The sequence below is a fragment of the Macrotis lagotis genome, chromosome 1, assembly GCF_037893015.1.
Source record: "Macrotis lagotis isolate mMagLag1 chromosome 1, bilby.v1.9.chrom.fasta, whole genome shotgun sequence".
Classification (NCBI taxonomy): Eukaryota; Metazoa; Chordata; class Mammalia; order Peramelemorphia; family Peramelidae; genus Macrotis; species Macrotis lagotis.
Genome location: NC_133658.1, coordinates 214580731 through 214599298, shown reverse-complemented (window position 1 = coordinate 214599298; position 18568 = coordinate 214580731). Strand labels below are relative to the sequence as shown.

Sequence of the window (18568 nt, the reverse complement as noted above, 5' to 3'; positions counted from 1 at the left end):
TTTGAACTGACTGTCCTCATGCCAGGAATTCCCATTCTTCTTCTTGCCTCATCCTTTTAGAATTTCTTACTTCTTTCAAAACTCAACTCAAGTGGCACCATCATCTATAGCAATGATTTCCCCATCACCCATGCTGTATCTTCCTTTTTAAGGTTACCTTTTATCTACCCCACATGTATCTTTTATATATGTACACTTTGTCCCCCTAAACTCTTTTAGTACAAGGATTGGTTTTACTTTTTCTTTTGTATCCCTAATACTCAGCACAATGTGTGGTACATAATAAGTGTTTAATAAATATTGATTGATTGATTATTGATTACTGATTTGTATGATCACAACAGGAGCAGGGTGTCTGTCCTATCTGTCTCTGACTGAGGGAAAAGTCAGCTATCTTAAAACAATGCTGTAGCTTATGCGAAAAACTATTCTTTCTAGAAGTCTCCTGGAATGGCAGTTAGATTGAAGTGACCAAGCCCAGGAAGAGAAGCAAAAGTTAACCAGAAATACAAACAAAAAAGAAAAAGAAATATTAACCACCTTTTAAAAGTAGTATTAGGAGAATGTAGCTGGGAGAAAAAATGGAGGTAAGGAACTAAAAGGAGAAAGGAGTAAGACAAAAAAGAGAGTGAGAAGGCTAGAAGGAAAGAGAAAAGAAGAAAGATAAGAGAAAAGGAAAAAGGATAGACATTGAAAGAAGAAAAAAAGAAAAGAGTCACAGAGAGCAAGGATATAAGAAAAATGAAAGAGCGAAAGAGGAATGACTGCAGGCATTTGGGATCGTGCTGAAAGAAACTCATAAGTAAAAGCTTCTTTTAAAATATTGGAGTTCTTCCATATGGAAAGCTTGAGGAGAAAGAAGAAAAAAAATTAAATTAAAGCTTTTGAAAGTATATTATAGTTTTATCTCTTCAGCACTTAGATTTCAGAAATAATATAATCCTATAGAAAATATGCTGCCAGAGTATTTTATCTCGTGGCGCCCTGACAGAAAGAAACGGAATGATGTCAAAAAAGCTTATATAACAGTTTTGTTTTATTCATTTACATAAATCACATTTACCGTAGGTGTTTTATTCAAAATAAAGTTTGGGAAAAATAAATTGAACAGATGAACCTAAGCAAACCTGGTGATTTTTTCATGAGTAGTGTTTGATGATAAAAGCATAAAAGCATAATGTGGTATCATTTCACCAAGGCACAATATGGATCACCCATATGGAGCAGAAGTTGATAATACTGCAAAGAAGCAAAAATAAACAGAACAGATGTACTTGTAAAATCAAGTCTGCACCCACCCCTGAGTACCTGCCTCTGACTGGGGTAGCTGCTACAAAATCTCTCAGCTGGCTCTGACCCACCTTCTCCCTGAAACACTAGGGAAGCTGGAGATTGTAGAATATGTCTCCTGAACCAAAACAGATTGCCATCCCCTAAAGGAGAGGAAGTGTATCAACACTGTGGGGGACCACACTGGAACAGGACTTGCCATCAAGTAGAATTAAGTTTGAGAAAAGTTTGTCTGGGACCCTATCCAAAGTGTGGAGAGGCAGGATGCACTTTTATTCTGAGAATGTGCTACCTCTAAATTTTTCCCATAGTATGGACCCCAAGGTGAGTTGTGGTTAAAGTGAGCATCCAGAGTAAAATTATTACAAAGACAATGCCTTTTGTTTTATAAAAATTCAGGAAAAAATTGTTAGGATTTTTTTATTATTTATAGCTGTTATAAAATAGATAATATATGAAAAATACAATAGGAAGAATATTGATTTTGTTATCAGAGGACCTGGATTCAAGTTTGTTCTTTTGTGGTTTTGGCCAGTTCATTTAATCGCACTGGTCTCTGTTTTCTCAAGTATAGAAGGAAGCAGTTGGACTAGTTGACTTTTCTGAAGTCTCTTCCAGTTTAAGTTCTATAGTTCTATGACTGATTCCATCCAACCAGTATGAAGTAGGGGAAAAAACCCAAGATCTGTATTTGAAAAAAGAATCAAACACTGCCTACAAAGTGTGTTACCTGTAGAACCTCTGAGTCTCAGTTATGTCATTCATGAAATGAGTTGTTTGGAGGAAGCACAAGGAATGAAAGTATTAGATCTGGGTAGAATAGATCTGTGCTGAAACTGGACCTACAGCTTTCTAGTGTTGTGACCCTACTTAAACTCTCCAATTCTTTGTTTTCTCAATTATAAAATCAGAGTATTGGACTAATTGATTTCTAATAACCCTTGGTGTCTAATTTAATCATCTTTTGACTAGTTACTTTTAAAGTCCTTTTCAAACTCTAATCTTATGACAATAGCTTCCCAAAAAGAAGGATGTTTGACTGAATGCACTGTCATGCTAATTTACCTTGTTGATGTTACAAGACCTAGATTCAGGGGGATAAAATTAGATATTTGTAAAGCGATTTACAAACCTTTAAAATAATATATCAATGTGAGTTATTGTTAATAATATTTCAGATATGTAAAATGCCATAAAATATTACTGTGATTTTTCAAGCTTTCCGAGATGATCACCAAATGTAGTGGTTCAATGAGATGACTTCCAAGGTATCTTTCAACTTTTAATTGATGAGTTTATGATCCTGGGTATTCTGATAAGAAAAAAAAAGGTAAATAAGTCCACCTAGTCTTATTGAATAAACTTTAATCCACATAATTTTCATCTTTTTGCTGAAAGAAATACCTTTCCCCATCTGATCTCCAGTGTCAATTTGAAGCACATTTGGTAGGTTTTAAAGTTCTTTTTATTGTACTATTGTCCTGATGACCTAGAGGAAATCAGATAAATTGAATAGACCTGAACTTTGGAAAACTATGGAAAATTCATACCCTAATTCTGACAAGTCCTTATATTAGCTGTCTGATTCTGCACAAAATTTTCTAGAATCCTAGAAAAGCAAAACTATCAGTATAGAATATCTATCAATTCACAATGATAGAAGGAGTTTGTCATCAATTATTCATTAACTCAATGAAATTGCAAGTCTGTACCTCAGCCTCCTTTTTTCCATTGTTATATTGTTCTTCTAGTTCTATTTATTTCACCATGTTTATATAAATCTTCTCACAGTTGTGTGTTTCTCATAGGTCTTATAGTTCTTGTGGACTACATTAATATTACACTATAATTACATATATATGCATATATATATATATATATATATCTTAATTTTTTCAGGTATTCTTCAAACAATGGACATTCATTTTTGGGGGTGTTTTTGTGATTGTTTTCCCTACCAAAAAATTACTATTACTGAGGACCTCCATGAGTTTTGCATTAAAAATAATAATTAAACTATATATGTGTCAATCTTCAGAGTTTGTCCTAATAAGGGATAAATGTTAACCTTTTGAGTTTGACCTCAAGAAAGAACAAAATGGAATTAGGTTAACATACGTGTTTATTAATGCTTTTCTAAATTTCTGAGTATGCAGGCATACCCTGGGAGGTTCTAGCTGGAGAATCAGTTTTGAAATAGTTGGGTTTTTTAAAAGACAGTTTCATTATCAGAAGATAGGATATGAAAAGCTACTTGCCCATCAAGGGAGTGTCCTTAAATTTAGACTAGAGCTGAATATCTGACATATGCTCTAGAATGTATGTCCAGGAGGACATGACAGCAGAGATGACTTCTCCCAAACACAGGAACTTTGTGCTTTATCAGTTTTGCCAATAAAATGTGAGCTATTCTAAAAACTCCTCAAAGCAATGTTAATTTCCCTCTACAGGATATTGGCACCAACCAGTGACCCATAATGAAAGTTGGAAATCATCATTAGAAAATTTTTGCCTAAACAGAGTACATCTTTTTGACCCTTTAGTGTATGATCTCTTTATTATGGTCTTTCTTATTTTTAATATATTCTAGTATAACATAAAAGCTAGAACAAACTACTAATATGCATTTATTAATCATCTATTATATTCCAGACATTGTGCTAGAGGTACAAATGCAAATTAGATCATTAAAGGTAAACTCCAAGAAAATAAACACTAAGAATTATTAAAACTCAAAAGAAAAACTACTCACAATTCTCTTGGAAAGACAGGGTTGTCACTGTAATCCTGATAGCATGGTCAACATCTGGAATTTACCATACATGGCCTCTGATATAATGAAGTAGCCACCCATCTGCTGCTTTCTCAAAGTAGAGAAGAATAAATAGAGTCCCACAACCCACACACTCCAGCTGTCCCCAGCAGCCAGTGATATTTTTTCTAAAAATAAAATAAAATAAAATAAAATAACTTTCCTAATCAAGAGAGAGCTTGGGTAAGAAACAATAATGAGTATGATAGAGGTAACTGTTTAAAATGGCTTGAAACTTTTATGAACAGAATATAAGCCCTTCTTTCTAGAGATGGTTTCTCTGAGGAAAAAAATGAAACTTATCAATGTTTCAGTTAAAGGATGAAATATACTCTTAGATTTTCAGAAAGAAAATATTTGAGTACCATAGAATTGTAGAACACAGATTAAAAACTGTTTCTTTCCAATAATGGATAAAGTTTGAATTCTACTTTAGCCTCATTATTGTAATTTCCATAAATATGTGTGAAAGAAATTTGGGGTTATATCAAAATGAAATCATGAATCTAGAAGTTATTTAGAGATATGAAGATTCTGGAGATTTCAGCAAATATGTTTGTTCCATTAAGCATTCTTTGAACTCTCTCCCACACCCACCTCTAGCTGTCAATAATTTTCCCTTTCAGACAACACAGAACTATTCTTTATGTATTTTTGAAATGTTTTGATTGAATTATATTATTTATATGTACATGTGGTATATGATATATTCTCATTGTAGTATTAGATTTTAAGATCAAAGAAAGTGTGCAGCTTGTATATAACATTCGATTTAAACCAATGTTGAACAGAGTAGACATTTAATATATTTTTGTAATTTAATATCATTATGCAGAAATAGCAAAAATAATGGTACCTACCCCTTAGGAATATACATTTTAGAGTAGTGAGTCTCAAACATGTTGCTACAGGAACATCAGGTATCATAGATAGTTTTATGGCAAATTCTGGAGCTTTAACTAAATTCAAAGAAGCTAACATTTAATAAAGTATTGTTTTCCATCTGCCAGTCCCTCATCTGTACCTAATAATTTTCTCTTATTATGGTCTTTTAAAGTGGTAGCTATCCAGCACTTCTTGGTGTAACAAAGAAGTGGATACAGAATAGTTAGCTATCAATCATGGAATGACTAAACAAATTATAGTGCAGGATTATAATGGAGTACTACTGTGCTGTCAGGAACAATGAATATGAAAATAATACAGAAAAACATGGGAAGACTTAAATTAATTGATGCAAAGTAGAGAAAACATGATGAAGGCAACACGTAAATGACTACAGCAATATAAATAATATGAACATCAAAAAAATTAAACTGAATATTGAAATTAAAATGACAAAGTTGGTCAAAAAAGAATTTTTTTTCAGAAAGGAGTGAGAAAAGATCCAAATGGTTACAGGACATAGACATAAAAAACAATACGATAAGCAAATTAGAAGATCAAGGACTAGTCTACCTGTCAGATCTATGGAAAGGGGAACAGTTTATGACTAAGGAAGAGTTGGAGAACATCACTACAAACCAATTAGATGATTTTGATTACATTAAATTAAAAAGCTTTTGCACAGATAAAACCAATGTAATCAAGATCAAAAGAAAAGTAGTAAATTGGCAAACGATCTTTACAAATAATGATTCTGACAAAGGACTCATTTCTGAAATATACAGAGAACTGAGTCATATTTTTAAAACAAAAAGCCATTCCCCAATTGACAAATGGTCAAAGGATATGCAAAGGCAATTTACAGATGAGGAGATCAAAGCAATCCATAGCCATATGAAAAAATGCTCTAAATCATTAATTATTAGAGAAATGCAAATTAAAGTTTCTCTGAGGTACCACCTCACACCTCTCAGATTGGCCAGTATGACCAGGAAGGATAATGATCATTGTTGGAAGGGATGTGGGAAATCTGGGACACTATTACATTGTTGGTGGAGCTGTGAACTCATCCAACCCTTCTGGAGAGCTATTTGGAACTATGCCCAAAGGGCAACAAAAATGTGCATACCCTTTGACCCAGCAATACCACTACTGGGTCTATACCCTGAAGAGATGAGGAAAAAAGGTAAAAACATTACTTGTACAAAAATATTTATAGCAGCCCTGTTTGTGGTGGCAAAGAATTGGAAATCTAGTAAATGTCCTTAAATTTGGGAATGGTTTAGCAAACTGTGTTATATGTATGTCATGGAACACTATTGTTCTATTAGAAACCAGGAGGGATGAGATTTCAGGGAAACCTGGAGGGATTTGCATGAACTGATGCTGAGTGAGAAGAGCAGAACCAGAAAAACGCTGTACACCCTAACAGCAACATGGGAGTGATGTTCAACCTTGAAGGACTTGCTCATTCCATCAGTGCAACAATTGGGAACAATTTTTGGCTGTCTGCAAAGGATAGTACCATCTGTATCCAGATAAGGAGCTGTGGAGTTTGAACAAAGTACAAGGGCTATTCCCTTTAATTCAGAAAAAAAAAACCCAGATGTCTTATTGTCTGATCTGGTTACCTCTGAGAATTCTGTTCTCTTTAAGGATATGATTTCTCTCTCATCACACCCAATTTGGATCAAGGTACAACATGGAAACAAACTAAAGACTGACAGAGTGCTATCTGTGGGGTGGGGGTGGGAGTAGGGAAGCAAGATTGGGGGAAAATTGTAAAACTCAAATAATATCTTTAATAAAAATTTTAAAAAATTAAAATTAAAAAAGAAAGGAGAGACAAATTTGGGGTTTTGAATATTTCATATAATGTTTTTTAAATTATTTAATTTATTAATTACTTTGTTTATTCATTATCATCCATTTGCACATGCATATTTTCAAGTAATAAAATTTTCTTCATCCCCTCCCCCCACTTCCCATTTCTCTCCCTTAAGTGAATAATACTCAAGCTAGCATTGTACATACATATTTTGATAAACATGTTGAGAGATATATTAGTTATTTTCAGTATGAAGAATTAGGATTAAGGAAAATGGATACATAAGAGGTAATTTTTGTAAAGTGTTCATCAGATTCTGGAGGGTTTTGTGTGTGTGTGTGTTTTGTTTCGTTTTGTAATACTTCCTCTGGATGGAGATAACATAGTTCATAACTGGTCTAATGCAGTTGTCTTAGCTTTCTCAACTGCTTAGAGGAGCTGCTTCCATCAAGGTCTCAATGTTGTTGTTGATGTGTACATTGTCCTCTTGGTTCTATTCCCATCACTCAGCATCAGATTGTGTAAGACATTCCATGCTTCTCTAGATTCTGACCATGTATGGTTTCTTATAGAGCCATACTATTCCTTAGTACTTATGTACCACAACTTGTTTAGCCATTCCCCAATGATGGGCATCCCCTCAAATTCCAATTCTTTGTCACTCCAAAACGGGTTGCTATGAATATTTTGAAACATGGAGGATTTTTCCCTTCTCTCTCTCTTTTTTTTTTTTTGGTAATTTCCTCTGGATGCAGACCTAGAATCAGAGAAATGCAAATTAAAATAACAATGAAGTATCATCTCACATGTATCAGATTGGCAAAGATGAGTAAAAAAGGGAAAATGATCATTGTTGGAGAGGTTAAAGGAGGATTGGGACATTGATGCATTGCTAGTAGAATTGTCAATGGATCCAACCTTTCTGGACAGCAATATGGAACTGTGCCCAAAGAACAATAAATCTGTTCTTACCCTTTGATCTAGCAATTACAAATAGAGGATTTTATATTTGATCCTGCAGGTGATTTTGTGACAGTTAAATTTGGGGCATTGGCTAGTTAATAATATTATTGAATCTAATCTTTATTTAATTTATTTTTTATTTACACATTACTAAAATAGTCTTCTTGTAAGAGTAAACATAATGCCCCTCCCCCCATAAAAATAGAAAAACTTCACAAAAAATAAAGTGAAAGAAAGAGAAAAAAGTTGTACTTCAGTCTGGGTTCAGATGCCATCAACTCTGTCTCTGGGATGTATCACGTTCTTTGTCACAAGTCCATCAGGGAAGTTGCTTACATATTTTTTTCCACAGTTACTGTAGCTGATTCATTTCCCTCCATCCATTCCTCCCTGCTCCCATGTTTTCTATTTTCTTTCTCTTTTCACTTTGTCTCTCCTTAGATGTGTGCTATGGATTGGCTGAGTGGCACAACAGACAAAGTACTGACCCTGAAGCCAGGAGGAAACGTATCCAAATCCCATGCCAGAAACCAAACAACCACCCAACTGCATGGTCCCATGCAGACCACCCAATCCCACCACTTTGCCAAAAAAACAAACAACAACAAAAAAGGGTGTTGCATCTAACTACCCTCTCTCATGATCTTCCCACTACTCTATCACCTACACTGCCCCTCCCCTCCCCCTGTTCTCTTTCTCCCATCCTCTTCCTCTCCTTTTTCCTTTAGGGAAAGAGATTTCACTCATCTCCCCCTTCCCACCCTTCTACTTTATTGCAAAACCTTTTTCCTTAATTCTTTTACTTGAAATATCTTAGCCATTCTACCTCACCTTTCCCTGTCTTCCAGGGCATTCCTTTTTTCACCAGTTGACTCCATGTTTATAATACATTATGCCTTCATATTTATCTCTCTCCAGTGTCTTGTCCAAATAATATCCTCCAAACCATTCTATTAATTGATACAGTTCATATGAGTTATCAGCATCTTCTTCCCATGTAGAAATAAAAGTAGTTCAACATCATTAAATTTCTCATAACTAGTCCTTACCATCCACTTTCTCTATGCTTCACCTGAGTCCTGTACTTGAAAATCAAACTTTCTGTTCAGCTCTGGCTGTTTCAGCAGGAAAATGTGAAAGACCCCTATTTCATTGAATATCAATCTTTCCCCCCTGGAAGAAGATGTTCAGTTTTGCTGCATAGTTGATTCTTGGTTGTAATCCAAACTCTTTTGCCTTCCAGAATATTATATTCCAAGCCTTAGGAGCCCTTAATATAAATACTGCTAAATCCTGAGTAATCCTGACTGCAGTGCTTTGATATTTGAATTATTTCTTTTTGGTTGATTGTAATATTTTCCCTTTGATTTGGGAGTCCTGGAATTTGGCTATAATATTGTTGGGAGTTATTTTTTTTGGATCTCTTTCAGGAAGATATTGGTGGATTCTCTCATTTTCTATTTTACCCTCTGCTTCTAGGATATCAAGGGAACTTTCTGGTAGAATGAAGTGAAGGCTCTTTTCCTTATCGTGACTTTCAGGTAGTCCAATAATTTTTAAATTGTTTCTTCTGGATCTGTTTTACAGAATATTTTGGAAGAGAGTTTCTGGGAAATCCTACCCTTATACCACCATCTTCTGTTGTTTTTCTAATGATATAATTCAAATTTTCTTCCAGTTCTTCATTCTTTTTGAATTGTTTTATTGTTTCTTGATTCCCTCACAAAGTCATCAGTTTCTTTTGGCTCCATTCTACATTTGAAGGAGCTGTTTTTTCCAGAGAGCTTTCTTTTAGCCTTTCCCATCTGGTCAATTCTGCCTTTTAAGGAATTCTTTTCCACATTGACCTTTTGGAATGCTCTTTCCATTTGACCTAAACTGGTTTTTAACGTGTTGTTTGTTTCAGCATTTTTTGGTATCTCCTTCACCAAACTACTGACTTGGTTTTCATGATTTTCCTGCCTTGCTCTCATTTCTGTTTCCAATTTTTCTTTTGCCTCCATTATTTGATTTTCAAAATACAGCTGTAACCTGAACCTAATTCTTATTTTTCTTGGAGATTTTGGATACCGAAGCTTTCTATACATTCATTCCTGCTCCTATTTTTTTTTATCTTTTCTCTCTCTTTTCACTTTGTCATTCCTCAAAAGTGTGCTATGGGGTAGTTGAATGGCACAGCAGACAGAGCACTGACCTTGCGGCCAGGAGGACCTGTGCCCAAATTACATGCCAGACACTGTTATCCTCTAAGTATGTGTTTTGATCCTCCGTGGGACCAAAGTAATTATCTATAGTCAGGTTCCTTTTTTCCCTCTGTACTCATTTCCCCAATCTATGTCCTGGTTTTGAGGTACTTCCTGAGCTTTTGAATGCTTTGGGGACATCCCCACAAGAACCTTGGGACCTTTAAATTCTTATGAGAGGCTCTGACTGCTTTCCTGCCTATGCTTTAGTCTGTAGATGGCACATCCTTCTGCCCTGGAGCCATGAGGAGGATCTCTGCACTAAGGTAATGGGGGGCCCCAGACTGCAACCAGGGTCTGAGTATGGATGAAGCAATAAAGTCCTGCCCCAGGGATAGCAGAGAAACTTCTGCAGTCTACCCTGACCCCCTTACCTTCTGTGGGCTGAACACTCTGGAAGCAGCTGCTAGGTGGGTAACTCCTGGGCCTGCTTCTGTTTCCTGGACAGGGTTGTGCTGAGAACCACACTGGTCTGGGTTCTGTGCTCACTCTGGCAGAGTTTTCCATGATGATGCTCCAAATTGTGTTTGATGGTCACTGTCTCAGGAAGCCTAGAAACCACTTCTGCTGACATGAGCCAGTGCCCCCAGGGATCCAGGTCCCCTGTAGGCAGTTCCTGGAAGACTGGAGATCATTTACTCTGTGGTGGCATGACCCTGGCTTCACTGCCTCCCCTTCTGACACTGGTGTAATAGAATTATTTCACTGGGACCTTCTCTGAATTCTGCCTCTCTGAAATTTAATTAGGGTCATAATTTTTAAGGTTTTTTTTGAATATTTAGAAGAGAGCTTCTGGGAAATCCTGCCCTTACACTGCCATCTTCAGGAAAACTTCTGAATCTAAGAGAGGGAAGTGACTTGTGGCAGGCAGACCTGCCAACAGGCTATTGAAATATCCAGGTGAGTGAGATAATGAATGACTATACCATCACCATTGGTACTGTAAGAGGAGAAAAAGGATGGCAAACCTTGGTGACAGACTGCATATGGGGAAGGAAGGGTAGTGAGGAATAGTGAGGAGTCCAGGATGGCTCTTAGGTTGTGAACCTAGAGAACCGTGATATAATGTTACCCTTTATAGCAATAGGGAAGTTAATAAGTAAGGCATAGGGGAAAAGACAAATTGTGTTTTGGTAATATTTAGCTTAAGATATTTTTTGAACATTCAGTTGAAGATGTCTACAGGTAAGCTGAAAATGTGAATTTGGAGGTCAGCAGAAACCTTAGAAGTAGGATAAGTAGATTTAAGAATAATCAGCATATGAATGGTGGTTAAATTCAAAGTTTATAAAATCACATTATCAAATACCACAGAAAAAGAAGAGAATGGGGCTCAGGAAAGAACTCTGTGAGATAACTATAGTTAAAGGATATAAACTGTCAAAGATCCAGTAAAAGAGAATGAGAAACAGTCTGATAAGTAGGGGGAGAACCAGGAGAGTGGTGTCCCTCAAACTTATCAAACACTGCAGAGAAATCAAAGAGAATGAGGCTACTGTATAGGCCACTGTGTTGTACAATTAAGAGATCATTGCTAACTTTGCAGAAAGAAGTTTTGAGGGAATGATGTGGTGAGTTTAGAATTAAGTTGAAATAGGCTAAGTTTGGTTTTAGCTTTAAAAACCCACAATTTTATAAAATGGTCAGATCTTGATAAACATTATATTATGAGAAAGTTTTCACATGGATTCAGTCTTAAAATTGAAAAACTCATGGATTACCTAATCCAACTGGTAGGAAAATCTCTTCTTTAAAATTACTCACAGGTTGTCATATAACCCTTGCTGGACAGTGCGGAAGAAAGAGAATAACTCTCTCTGCTGAGATATCTTAATTGAGATTTAGACCAATCTAATCATTAGAAAGTTTTTCCTTTCATTCACACAGAAATTTATCATTTGGTAACTTCTACCATCTGCTCCTAGCTATATCCTGAATGACAGTTACATCCTGAATAACCAATCAAAACTTTCAAATACTTGCAAATGATGAATAGATTTCCCCTTTATTAGTTAAAGAAACTGGTAAAACTCTTTATTGCTTTATGTGGGTGTCTTACATTTATTGTTCTTTTGACCCTATATATTTAATTTACTCTAATTCTTGAACAAAGGATAAAGGAGTTGGAGAGACAGCAGAAACTTGGAGATGGATTATTTTGTTTTCATGGTGACTTTTTTTCTGGTATCCAGAGAATCAGTGAAAGTAAAAAGAGAATAGAAATGGACTTCATATCAATATATCTACTATTAAATAGCTTCTTTTTAAGATTAAGGGAAAGTATCATATGCCAGCAATCAAAGTAAAAAGTGATCAGAAATGCAACAGAATCTCCAAAATTTATGTCAGAAACCATAAATGGTTTCCTTTTATTGACTCCCTTTTGAAAGTGGATAAGATTAGTGGCAAAGAATTGGAAATTAAGGAGATGTTCATTGAGGAATGAATGAACAAATTGTAATATATGAATGTAATGGAATACTTATTCTATAATAATGGTACTTCAGAATAGCCTGGAAAGACTTTCAAGAACTGATGCTGAGTGAAATGAGCAGAATCAGAACTTTATACACAGTAACAACAATATTGGATGATGATCAACTATGATGAGCTTGTTCAATTCAGCAGGATAATAATCAAAGATAATTCTAAAAGACTTGTGATGGCAAAGAGTCCATATTCAGAAAAAAGAGTAGGGCAGTTTAAATGAAGAATAAAGATTAATATCTTTAATTTTTAAAAGTTGACATATGTTATATTGTTTTGTTTTTATCTAATGCTTTTTTTTTTCCCTTCCATTCAGATTTGATTTTTCTTTCACAACATGATCAATATGGATCTATGAATGTCCTTCATTTGGAGAATGGCTTAACAAACTGTGGCATATGTATGTGATGGAACACTATTATTCCATTAGAAACCAGGAGGGAATGGGAATTCAGGGAAGCCTGGAAGGATTTACATGAACTGATGCCAAGCAAGATGAGCAGAACCAGAAGAACATTGTACAAGCCCTAACAGCAACATGAGGGTGATGATCATCCTTAATGTACCTGCTCATTTCATCAGTGCAACAATCATACATGCATCACCTATTTTTTCAGTCAGGGGGAGTGGGGAAGTCTGGGAAGGAGGGAGAAAAATGTAGAATTTAGAACCTTGCAAAAGTCATGATTGGTGAAAACTACCATTGAATATAGATAGAAGATGTGAACTGATCCAACCATTCTGGAGAATAATATGGAGCTATGCTCTAAGAGCAATAAAACTGTTCATACTGTTTGATCCAGCAATTCTAATTCTAGATCTATATCCAGAGGAAATTATGAAAATAGAAAAATTCCATTAGGTTTCAAAATATTCATAGCAGCAAAGACTTGGAAATTGAGGGGATGCCCATCAATTGGGGAATGGCTAAACAAGTTATGGTACATGAATACTATGGAATATTATTGTTCTATAAGAAATCATAAATGTTTGGACTCTAGAGAAACACGGAATAGTTACAGGATCTAATGTTAAGGGAAGGGAACAAAAGCAAGAGTACATATGTACATATGTGTACAATGTACACATAAACAGCAGCATTGTGAGGTGATCAACCCTGATGGAAGCAGCTCCTCTCAGCAGTTCAGATAGCTAGGCCAACTGTATTAGACTGGCTGTGGACAATGCTATCCCCATCCAGAGGAAGAAAAACAAAACAAAATCAAATAAAACAAAAAAAAATGTCCTTCAGAATTTGATGAACACTACAGTTACTTTATCAAAATATATCTCATGCATTTCTTTCCCTTAACCCTAATTCCTCATACCAAAAATCACAAATCTGTAAACATGCTTAACACAAATGTGGATGTGCAATATTAACCTGATTCTCAGCCACTGAGGGAAGGGGAGTGGAAAGAGAGGATAGAAGGAAATTTTGTGATTTAATAATATACAAAGGTATATGGATGAATGCTGAAGAACTTTCATAACATATATTTGGAAAAATAAAACATAAATAAAAAGAGAATGTAGTTAGAAGAATAAATAAATAAAATGTTTTATTTTTAAAAAAAATAAAGTAGATAAGAAAATCCTTCAGACAGTATTCTAAAATCTCTCATTAATTTTTTAAAATTCTAATATGTTTGCTTGGTTATTAATTGAACTGATACTAAGCAAATGACTCATAACCTCTGGTCTTTGCATTGAAAGGGATGAGTATGAACATATATTTTTGTTACAGTGCTGAGCTCATGCTTGTGCTGAAATATGTCAGAAAATTAGTATATGCTAATAATATATACCCCTGTTTTTATATTTCTATATATATATGTGTGTGTGTATGTATGTATTTGTGTTTATGTATGTATACACACACACCCACACCCACATACATATGCTGTAAAGAAAAATTAATGATCAATTTGGAAACTAGAATGACGATCCTATAGTGAAAAAACTTCTAGTTCAATAGGCTAGAACTTGAATCCCTTATATTGAACACCTCACTAAGCATATGACAATGAGTTTGCCACCTTAATTTTCTTGTAAATGAAGATAATAATATTATGAGAACTTCAGAAAGTTGTTTTGGGGAAAGCATTTTATATAGTTTTAAAACCTAGGTAAATGTAAATTATTAGCATCTTCAATGACTAACTTTAATTCATTTTCTCCATTACAAATTTGGTTCTCAGGAGCTATTAATTCTACTTTCATACCATCTCTCATATTTATCCTTACTTCTACATTCCCATGAATATTCTCTTCTATAGGCCTAAATGTATTATTACAAATAATAATAATAAATCTTGCATTTTCTATTATCTTCTCTCTTCCATCCTTCATAATAATTCATCATCCTTATACAGATGTTAGATGATGCCTCTTTCAGATATGGATGATTTCATTATCAGAATATACAAGAATAAGGATAGTTATAAGAAAAATCTGAGAAATTAGGTCACAAAAATGAGACAATCAGAATAACAGTGACAAAAGTATACTGTTTCCCAACTTCTTTACATGTGACTGATAGGAAAATTTTGGAGTTGGAGCTGGGAAATTTTAATACATTAAATTATTTGGTGACTATGAAACAAACATATATTGCCTAATTGTGACTTGGCTAAAATAAATGTGCACTTTAGTTTCTTGACATCATCTAGAGGTAAAGTCATTTCATTCAGGACATGCTTCCTGGGAAAAGGATTAATAACCAAAATTATCCTCTCAGTGCATTAGAAAAAGTTTCATATTTAACTGTGTGAAGATTCCTTAGAGCAAGGTGCAGGAGACACTTCAAGGTGAGTATAAGTGTAGAATGGACTATATGATATTTGGGAAAACAGAAGTTAGTTTCAGGCTAAGAAGTCTGAACTGGGAATTGAGCTGATCAGAGTAGAATTTAGGGTTTAGAGACTGCACTTGAAGCAGAGGTGAGCTTAGGGCTCAGCAAATAGTTGAACCTAGAGCTTATGATTCCAGGAAAGAACCATGCAGAAAATCAAGAACCCAGAAGAAACTTCTGGACCTAGAGTTTATATTGCTACCTACCAATGGAAAATAAAAAATTATCACTATTAAGTCAAGGGAGAAGACTTGGGAAAAACTCTGCAAATAACAAACTTAATGTTTCTGCTTTATTGAAAGAATTTAAAGCTGCTTCAGTAATCCATTAGTTCCCAACTGTCAATGAAAAGTTGCACAGCATATCCCAGAGGGAGATACAATATCAAGACACAGGTCCTTGTGTTTTCTTTGTTTCCCTTCTTTGATTCTATAAATTTATGATTTCTCTCCACTGTGGACACTATGTATTGGTGGGAGGGTGTGGCCCAGATTTATGGGAAATTTGTTAAAATAGTGATATTTTGTCTCATTTGTTAAATGGATGCTGATTAGGAGCTCTGGAATTATGGTAAGAGGAACATAACTCCTAAAAAAAGGGTAACTTTGAGATATTGAAAGTGAGTTGTGGCAAGTGTGGCTCCACCTTCTAAGAACCTTTTATTTTCAGGATGGGTAATCAACACAAGAAAAGAGAGAAGGAGTAGTGGTGACACATCCAAACTTCTGTTATAAATACATTACTCTTCTCTTTGAAAAGTCATTTAAAATTGAAAGCCAAGGTTAAACACCTTTGCCTTCATTCAAATCTTTCAACAATTTATTTTCATCCTATCTTTATATCCTTTTTTTCACACTTCTATCCAATTCATATTCTACATCATGATAAATGAGATTGGCCTCTATTTCACTTGATTTTCTGACTTCATATATATACACATATTCTTTTCTATAACTGAAATAGTCTCTTTCATCATCTTCAACTATTAGATTCCTACGTAACCTTCAAAGAACAAAACAAATATCAGCTTCCAACTTCCTCCTTATATCTTATTAAATCAAAAAAAATCCCCATTTATTCCACAAGATCTCTGATGATTGAGAAAATAGGTGAGAATACATATTCATCTTATATAATGTATTTCCCCTTCAGAATTCACACATCACTTTGGGTCATGCTAATATCATTCTCATTATTATCATGAAAAATAGCTTTCTGGACATATTAAACTTTATTTTTAATTTAAATATTTTATTTGTTTTTCCAATTACATATATTTGTTTGCTAGGTTTTGAGTTTTGCAGTTTTTCTCCCTCTCTCCCCCAACAGAAGGCAATCTGATATAGGTTTCATTTGCAATCCTAACAAGTGTAGATAGAACTTGAACTTGTTGGTCAAGGCCCTGAGGCTAAATTCCAGATCAGACCAGATGACTAGGCTGCCCTGCAGGATTATTAAGGAAATTCAGAGATTACTGGCAGAACCAGTTCCTAGGATAAAAGCAGAACCAAATGAAAGCAACACCCATCATTGAAGGCCCACAGGATTCCTCCTTTGAGGGAGGGAACTTGAACTATTTCTTCCAGAAGAATACCCAATGGAAGCTCCTAAAGTACATTTCAAGACCAAAATGTATCACCTTAATGTAGACAAGTTGGGAAGAACAGGTTTAGATATTTTAAAGATAAATGGTCTCCAGCATTGCAGATCTGTAAAGTGCTGCTCTTAATCCTAAACTTTAAGTGATCCCAATCCAGATGATCCTTTAGCAAATGATATAGCTGAGCAGTGAAAGACCAATGAAGCCCAAGTTATAGAGACAACCAGAGCATGGACTAGGCTCTTTTCCATGAATAATATTTAAATTCAATCTCAACATAAAGTGTGCATCACTTACCCTGTTCTGTGAAGACCTCTTCCTTTTTTGTTTGTATTTAATGAACATAGTCTTAGAAACATTACAGAATAAAAACCCAGACCATCTTCAATCTTTGGTGATTAAATGCACATTAGCAAATCCTGTCTTGTCCTGACTCACCATTGTAATGCATGAGCAGAGACCAGAAGTATCAACTGAATTATTGTGAAATTGTTTAAAAGCAATGGCACAGCTCTACTTTTTTTCACTCCTCCCATGATGGTTTAAGTATCAACACTTTGAATGAAAGTAGTTGTCTGTTAGCTACCAGGGTGTGTCTTTTTTTCTTCCAGTTTCATGAACTCCTTTTCCGTTTTTATGGTGATGCTAATTGCTTCAGTTAAAGCAGTTAACCAGTTGTACTTTGGAATATGCCCTCTAGCCAAGTCTAACTCTTTAGACTTTGTAGATGGACAAGCTTGTTTTTTTGAACAAAAAATGGTAACATTAAACATCACAGCCCATACTAATATTGTGATTCTGCTCTCAAAGTGTAGAAACCACCCTTTAAGAAAAGCTTGTGACCATTTTGCATGGCTTGTCTGGAAACTTCTGTTTTAGTAAACTATTTTTTGTTATTCTCAAAAAAATAAAAAGAAATTGAATGTGTTGTGAGAGAAGAATCAGATCCAAAAGGAGGAAAGACAATTTAAGAGATAATAAAATTACATAGTATATAAGACAACCTTTAAAAATTGAAGATCATAAGCATTTAAATTCTTCAATTGCTTCTTTAGATAAGGATGGTATTCTCTATCATAAATTCCCTAAAATTGTCCCTAATTATTGCACTGTGGAATGAACAAATCCATCATGATTGATCATCAACCCAGGTTGTTGTTAGTGTCAAAATGTTCTTCTGGTTTTTCTCATTTCATTTAGCATCAATTCATGCAAGTCTTTCCAGCCTTTTCTGAAATCATATCCTTCGTGATTTCATATAGAACAATATTCCATCAATTCATATACCACAGTTTGTTCAGCTATTTCCCAATTGACAGGCGTCCCATAAATTTCCAATTCTTTGCCACTACAAAAAGAACTGCTATGAATATTTCTATACATGTGGGATTGTTACCCTTTTCAAGCTTTCTTTAAGAAAAGGACCAGGCATGGAATTGCTGGATCAAATGGTCTGCATTATTTTTAGTTGCCCTTTGGGCATAACTCCAAATTGCTCTCCAGAAATATTGGATCAATTCATAACTCCACCAACAATGCATTAGTGTCCCAGATTTCATATATCTCCTCCAGCATTGATCATTATCCTTTCTGGTCATATTCATCA

General features: G+C 34.8%; 1 pseudogene; it reads left to right on the top strand.

Moving 5' to 3' along the window:
• The first annotated feature begins 16791 nt into the window (after positions 1 to 16791).
• Positions 16792 to 17226, top strand: LOC141515204 (ubiquitin-conjugating enzyme E2 N-like; annotated as a pseudogene).
• Positions 17227 to 18568: the final 1342 nt, after the last annotated feature.